This window comes from Nyctereutes procyonoides, unplaced genomic scaffold, assembly GCF_905146905.1.
Source record: "Nyctereutes procyonoides isolate TBG_1078 unplaced genomic scaffold, NYPRO_anot_genome, whole genome shotgun sequence".
NCBI classification, from domain to species: domain Eukaryota; kingdom Metazoa; phylum Chordata; class Mammalia; order Carnivora; family Canidae; genus Nyctereutes; species Nyctereutes procyonoides.
In genome coordinates this window covers 20,804,116-20,811,984 of record NW_026575048.1, presented here as the reverse complement: position 1 = coordinate 20,811,984, position 7,869 = coordinate 20,804,116, and the positions used below count along the sequence as shown (strand labels likewise).

Genomic DNA, 7,869 nt, shown 5'->3' with positions numbered 1-7,869 from the left:
AGGATGGCTATGAAACGGTGAGTTAAAATTAAGAAAGGCCAAATCCTTTCATAGCTTCCCACCCAGATACCTGGGAGAAATTACAAAACCATGTTATGGACATCCAGTAAAAACTATAAAGTGCTTCCAAGGCACATGCCTATGCCCTCGCCACTTAGATAAGAGACAGGCCTTGACTATCCATCAGCCCACAGTGGGAAAAGTTTAACTCTAAAAGCCTGGCCATTGGAAAAGTGAGTGAATAACTCTCAGTAACCCCCACAAGTGGTGCTTTGTCCTAAAACACCTTTGGTGGAGCTTCCAGATCTCTCCTTCTGTGAACATCAGGATTCTCTCATATAACTGAGGCTTTAGATGTCCTGCCACTGATGTGTCCTTTCCCTTGGGTCCTCCTCAAAGACATTGTTCCCCAGAGACTTCTGCTTCCACAGCAGTAAAGGGATCAGAGACTAGAGTCTAGTTTACTGAAAAGGATTGCCCCAGTGCCTTGAAACTTGGTGTCTTTTGGAATTGATCAAAAGGGACCAATTCCCCTCAAGATAAGGGGACTGAAAAGCTTCAGAGGATAGTTTAAACCAAAGAATTCTAATAAAGTGAGATGCACTGAGTAGCCAGTGAAATTTAAATATGCATCAATATAAGCAAGTGTTTTCCATTTTGAGGCAATCTTTAATTTACAGGTGAAGAATCTGTTTCCTCCCAAAGGGCCTTTGAGGGCTGTAATTCATATAACATGTTGTCGGTCTATGGAAAGAAAAATAATGTTCAGAAATCTCAGGGTCTCAAAAATGATCATTAACTTCTAATAGTAAAAATGTGAAGAATTTGCATTTCCAGGAAAATATTCAATGCATTTGTGTGATTCGAGCCAGAAAGGCAGTATGACAATGAGTGTGCAATTGCATAAAGCTAAAAAATTATGAAAATCAAGATTTAAAAAATTTAAATTCAATTAGTCAACATATAATACTTCATTAGTTTCAGATGTAGTTTTTTTTTTTAAGATTTTATTTATTTGTTTGAGAGAGAGAAAGCAAGAGAGTCAGAGCACATGAGTAGAGGAGAAGGGGCAGAGGGAGAGGGAGAAGCAGACTCCTTGCTGAGCAGAGAGCCTGATGTGGTGCTCAGTCCCAGGACCCCAGGATCATGACCTGAGCCAAAGGCAGATGCTTAACAGCTGAGCCACACAGGTGCCCCCGGATGTAGTTTCCAACAATTCATTAGTTGAATATAACACTTAGTGCTCATCACATCATATGCCCTCCTTAATGCCCATCACCCAGTTACCCATCCCCCCCACCCAATTAAGATATTTTTAAGCCAAATTTTCAGCATAGTCTTAAACTAAAAAAGACAAGTTCCTGATAAGAACAGGTCATGGGGCAAAGAATAATTTAAAGGCAAAGACTTGTACAAAGTTGGTAGTTGACCCAGTGATCTCCAGTCCCTTTGTTGGTAAGAGAATCATTTGTAATTCTTATTGCAGTTTTAAAATGCTGTTTCAAATTTGGGAATTTAGGATTAACTGCCTCTCAAATTAAAAAGATAAAATATACTATATAATGGTTTCAGTTGGGAAATTCAATGAGTTCGGTTTTTTAAATGTAATTTTGCCTCTCCCACCCCACCTCCCATGCCCAGATGAGAATCTAGGATGTGAAATCAGGAATTTTGAATATGGCATAACTGATTTCAACATGAATTTGAATTTCTGTAGTAAAATGAAATAGCTAAAGCATTTTTTTGTAAATATGATGAAAGGCACAGAGTTTTGATAGTAGTGAAAGATATTGAGACTGAAATGTGCTACAACTGGAAAAATGTGTCTTTTATCAATTCATTCACTAAAATTCAGATAATCCAAAATTATATAAATCCACAGAAAAGCTTCAACTTAACTTCCTGCATAGCATTAAAAGAATAATATACATTGGGGAGCCTGGGTGGCTCAGTTGGTTAAGCATCTGGCTCTTCATTTTGGCCCAGGTCATGATCTCAGGGTCATGAGTTCAAACCCCAAGTCAGGCTCCATGCTCAGGAGGGAATCTGCTTGATTTTTTTCTCTCCTCTTTGCCCCTCACCCTCACCCCACCTTTAAAAATATATATATGTTTCCCCAAAATTAGCTTAACTTTATCTGCTTAGTGTCCCAGAATTTCTAACTGGATTTTGGAAGTTTGAATTCACATAGCATTGAGGTAACGGATACTTGTATTTATCCAAAGGCCTCATGAAGTTGGGATTATATGGTGAAAATAAAAATAGTGTGCTTGTGCGCATGTGCATGAGCATACACGCATGCGTTTGTATGGGTGTAAATGTCTACATTTTGACACAGGAGTCAGGAGTTCATATAAACCCTGAAGAGCCTGTGTTTAATGTGAATGTTAATGTGTACCATTCTAAGACACCAGTATCTTCTTGATCTCCCATAATCAAAGACTTTACAACTTAAACCCTGAAGAGCCTGTGTTTAATGTGAATGTTAATGTGTACCATTCTAAGACACCAATATCTTCTTGATCTCCCATAATCAAATAAGACTTTACAACTGACACCGAATAAAAAAGAAGTCATAGCTAGGAGAATCATTTAGCAAATGCCTACAAAATTTAGTACAATACATAGTATGCTATATGTACTTTTTTGCTTAAGAAATTTGCATTTTGTAAAAAGAGAAGCTTGGAAGTCTTAAAAGGGAACTGTGAATTTAAAAGGCAATGCCAAGGGATCCCTGGGTGGCGCAGCGGTTTGGCGCCTGCCTTTGGCCCAGGGCGCGATCCTGGAGACCCGGGATCGAATCCCACATCGGGTTCCCGGTGCATGGAGCCTGCTTCTCCCTCTGCCTGTGTCTCTGCCTCTCTCTCTCTCACTGTGTGCCTATCATAAATAAATTAAAAAAAAAAAAAGGCAATGCCAAAATAAATAAATAAAAAGGCAATGCCAGACTTTACTCTGGTGGTCAAGGTCAACACCAATAGCGATAAATCATGCCAACAATATTGCCATCGATATGATGTGATAAAAATCACACTTTTATTTCTGTAGTCCTCCCCACAAAAACGCATAACACCAGCCTGACCACTTATTTGAGAAAAACAGCAGACCAATTTTAATGGAGGAGCCTTCTACAAAACACCTGACCAATATTCCTCAAAACTGTAGAGATCATCAAAAAGAAAGTCTGAGAAATCTCACAGCCAAAAGGAGCCCAAGGAGACAGGGCTGTGTCCTTGATGGGATTCTGAAACAGAATAAGGACATCAGATAGAAACTAAGGAAATCTGAATAAAGTACGGGTTTTAGTTAATGAGAATGTATCAATATTGGCTCATTTATTGTGACAAAAGTGCCACATTGGGGTGTCTGGGTGGCTTAGTTAAGTGTCTGCCTTGGGCTCAGGTCATGATTCCAGGTCCTGGGATGGAGCCCGCACTGGGCTCCCCACTGAGCAGGGAGCCTACTTCTCCCTTTCCCTCTGCCTGCTGCTCCCCCTGCTTGTGGTCTCTCTCTGTCAAATAAAAAAATAAAATCTTTTTTAAAAAGTGCCACATTAATATAAGATGTTAATAATAGGGAAAGCTGCATGTTATGGTATGCAGGAACTCACTGTGTTATCTTTTCAGTTTTTCTGTAAATCAAAAACTGTTCTAAAAAAATAAAGTCTATTTTTAAAAGAAAGCTATAGGAGGACAGAATTTGTTAAAATTTAAGGAAGCCTTAAAATACAAAGGCTCTAATGTATTCAAAAAAATTTAAAAGGAGGCAGGAAATTCATTTGGCTGGAACCTACGTATAAATCTTGCACTAATAACTATGTGGTTGGTGTAGATGGACCAGATAGAGGCAAAGTGAAAATCTGGTACATAATTTTGGAACTCTGAGCCACTTGAGTGGAGCGAGGAAGCAGGCCTCCTCACATCCTGTAGATGCCAAGACTCCCATCCAAAAAGCTCAGTGAGAACTTAGACTTGCCACAAGGATAGAATTGAGAAAATAAAGATTTTAATGAATCCAAACCATAGTATCAACAATTTTGCGTTGAGAGAATCTGTATGTATTTGGTATTTTGTGTACTCATAAAAAATAATGTGGGCCTGTTGAAGTGAGCACCTCATAACTAATTTAAAATATGTACCTTAAGACTTAGGCTTTGAGATGAAATCTATGTTTAGCAGGAAAACCTCTAAGTTCACTGTATTTATGGATCTAATTGGTTAGATTGGCAATAAGTATTTAGCACTCAGGAAAGTTTCTTTCTTTTTTTTTTTTTTAAGATTTTATTTATTTATTAATGAGAGACACACACAGAGAGAGGCAGAGACACAGGCAGAGGGAGAAGCAGGTTCCACGCAGGGATCCAGATGTGGGACCCGGGTCTCCAGGATCATACCCTGGGCTGAAGGCAGCGCTAAACTGCTGAGCCACCCGGGGTGCCCTCAGGAAAGTTTCTTAAAAAGGAAATAGAGGGACGCCTGGTTGCCTTTGGCTCAGGGCGTGGTCCTGGGGTTCTGGGATCAAGTCCCACATCAGGCTCCCTGTAGGGAGCCTGATTCTCCTCCCTCTGCCTGTGTCTCTGTGTCTCTCTCATGATTAAATAAATAAAATCTTTTAAAAAAAGGAAATAGAATTTCAAATGTAGTTAGAAATGTTATAAAGTGTTCAATTAAGTGGATTAATGGGACCAAAGTCCCCTTAAAATGAAAAAGTCCCCTTACCTGATAAGAGTTGGTAGACTTACAATTTTTAATGAATAATGTCTATAAGCTAAACTGAAACGCTTAGGAAAGTGCCCTAGACCTTCACCACTCTGCTGTATCCATAGCCACTGAGACTTCATGAAACTTCCCACACTGTGAAGGCTCAGGGATTGTCACAGGACACCCTTATCCCTACCCCCTGCAGAAGGACCCTTTTTCCCCACCTCCCATGATGCTCTGCCCCTCAACTTTTACTGGTAGAAAACTTTTAAACTCCTGGACAGGCTTATGAATGGCCTAAGGAATATATAAGCATGCATGAGGTGGCCATATAATTTACTGCCCCAGTCATGACATATATGAAAGGGGGCACTATGCATAATTATTCTGGACCATGAGACTTAACCCAGAACTGTTCTGGGGCAACCAGGACAAGATCCCTGCAGGTATAAATGTGTGGCTTGTGAATATACCAGGGGAAGAAATGAAGAATTCGGCTTCCATTGTAAGACACTATCAAGTCTCAACAGCATCAAGTCTCAACAGAATGTTAGATCCTGGGGGACGGGAGTCGTGAGGTGGCCGCCATGGCGGTGTCAGAGAGCCAGCTCAAGAAGATGGCATCCAAGTACAAATACAGAGACCTAACTGTATGTGAAACTGTCAGTGTTATTACTTTATACAAAGATCTTAAACCTGTATTGGATTCATGTTTCTAATGATGGCAGTTCCAGGGAACTCATGAACCTCACTGGAACAATGCCTTATAAAGGTAATATATGTATTCCAATATGCCTCTGGCTGCTGGACACATACCCATATGATCCCCTTATCTGTTTCATTAAGCCTATTAGTTCAATGACTATTAAAACGGGAAAGCAGGGGATCCCTGGGTGGCTCAGCAGTTTGGCGCCTGCCTTTGGCCTAGGGCGTGGTTCTGGAGTCCCATGATCGAGTCCCACATCAGGCTCCTTGCATGGAGCCTGCTTCCCCCTCTGCTTGTGTCTCTGCCTCTCTGCCTTTCTCTCTCTCTCTGTCTCATGAATAAATAAATAAAATCTTAAAAAAAAAATAAAACGGGAAAGCATGTTGATGCAAATGGGAAGACATATCTTCCTTATCTACATGAATGGAAACATCCTCAGTCAGACTTGTTGGGGCTTATTCAGGTCATGATTGTGGTGTTTGGAGATGAACCCCCAGTCTTCTCTTGTCCCACTATTTTGGCATCTTATCCACTGTACCAGGCAACAGGGCCACCAAATACTTCCTATATGCCAAGCATGCCAAGTGGAATCTCTGCATATCCATCTGGATATCCTCCCAACCCCAGTGGTTATCCAGGCTGTCCTTACCCACCTGGTGGTCAGTATCCTGCCACAACAAGTTCTCAGTACCCTTCCCAGCCTCCTGTGGCCACTGTCGGCCCCAGTAGGGACCGCACCATCAGCGAGGACACCATCTGAGCCTCTGTCATCTCAGCGGTCAGTGACAAGCTGAGATGGCGGATGAAGGAGGAAATGGATCATGCCCAGGCAGAGCTCAATGCCTTGAAATGAACAGAGGAAGACCTGAAAAAAGGTCACCAGAAACTGGAAGAGATGGTTACCCGTTTAGATCAAGAAGTGGCTGAGGTCGATAAAAACATAGAACTTTTGAGAAAGAAGGATGAAGAACTCAGTTCTGCTCTGGAGAAAATGGAAAATCAGTCTGAAAACAATGCTATTGATGAAGTTATCATTCCCACAGCCCCACTATACAAACATCCTAAATCTGTATGCAGAGGAAAATGCTATTGAAGACACTATCTTTTACCTGGGAGAAGCCTTGAGGCGGGGAGTAATAGATCTGGATGTCTTGCTGAAGCATGTGCGTTGTCTGTCCCGTAAACAGTTCCAGCTGAAGCCACTAATGCAAAAAGCAAGAAAGACTGCCGGTCTCAGTGACCTCTACTGAATTCTCTGATATCAGCCGGAGATTGGGCTCTTCTTAAAGCATTCATTTCTTCTCTTTCTTTCTCTTATCAGTAGGTGCCCAGAATAAGTTATTGCAGTTTATCATTCAAGTGTAAAATATTTTGAATCAATACTATATTTTCTGTTTTCTTTTGGTCAAGACTGGCTTTTGTTAATGAACTTTCTATCCTCTGTAAACTTTTTGTGCTGAATGTTTGGTCTGACTATGCTAAATAAAATTTGTTGCATTAAAAAAAAAAGGATGTTAGATCCTTTAAGGTTTTAGTGGGAAAGCTCTAAAACCCTTTCAAATGTGTTATCAGAGACATATCAAATAGTCTTTTATTAACCTAGCACTATAAGGTCTACCCTGTCTGCGTACCATGAAGTTTCTTCTTCATACCTGGGGTGTCATGAGACTCTTTCGTCACCACTGACTACAAGGCAATTATTAGTGTTAGGTTATACCCTTGTAAAAAAGTCCTCCTGTAATTGGGATAGAGAGATGGAGGGTGAAGTTTGCCCTGTCACTGGCTGGAGAGGTTTTCCAGAATGCGGGTAATCTTATAAACGATCTTCATAGATTACCTTATGTTCAAGTCTGTGGTCTTTTATTTTCCAATTACATACACACAAAGGCGTGCTGTGTGTTTCTGGGTATTTTATTTTTTTCTCTTCAAACCACCCAATACCATGCACATGGCCCGCCAAACATATAGCCATATAATTTTTCATCCAAACATTTAAAACAATGGATTTTTGGCAGTTAGTCAAATTCTGGTATGCTCTCCCGTTATGGGAAATCAGGGTAACACGGACACTTTGGCCCAGTCCCATCCCAAGGAGTTGGCATCCTTCACAGGCCAGGTAATAGTGTTTCCACGTGGTTCAGAAACCCCATCAGAGGGATGCCTGGGTGGCTCAATGGCTGAGCGTCTGCCTTCAGCTCAGGGCGTGATCCTGGGGTCCAGGATTGAGTCCTGCAAAGGGCTTCCTGCATGAGTCTTCTTCTCCCTCTGCCTATGTGTCTCTCATGAATAAATAAAATCTTAAAAATAACAGCAAACCCATCAGAGTTGGTCCAGGCAACTCATTGCATTACAGCCAAGTGCTTTGCCCCAGCGGCAACACCCCAAGTGTTTCTCTGTTGTGGCCTTATTTGCTCAGTTGTTTATTTGGTGAAAGGTGGGCAAATTCCTTTGCTGTCAACTATT

The 7,869-nt window shown here is 41.1% G+C and overlaps 1 pseudogene; it reads left to right on the top strand.

Annotated features, from left to right (window-relative positions):
* The first annotated feature begins 5,287 nt into the window (after nt 1–5,287).
* On the top strand, nt 5,288–6,656 carry LOC129510717 (tumor susceptibility gene 101 protein-like; annotated as a pseudogene).
* Nucleotides 6,657–7,869: the final 1,213 nt, after the last annotated feature.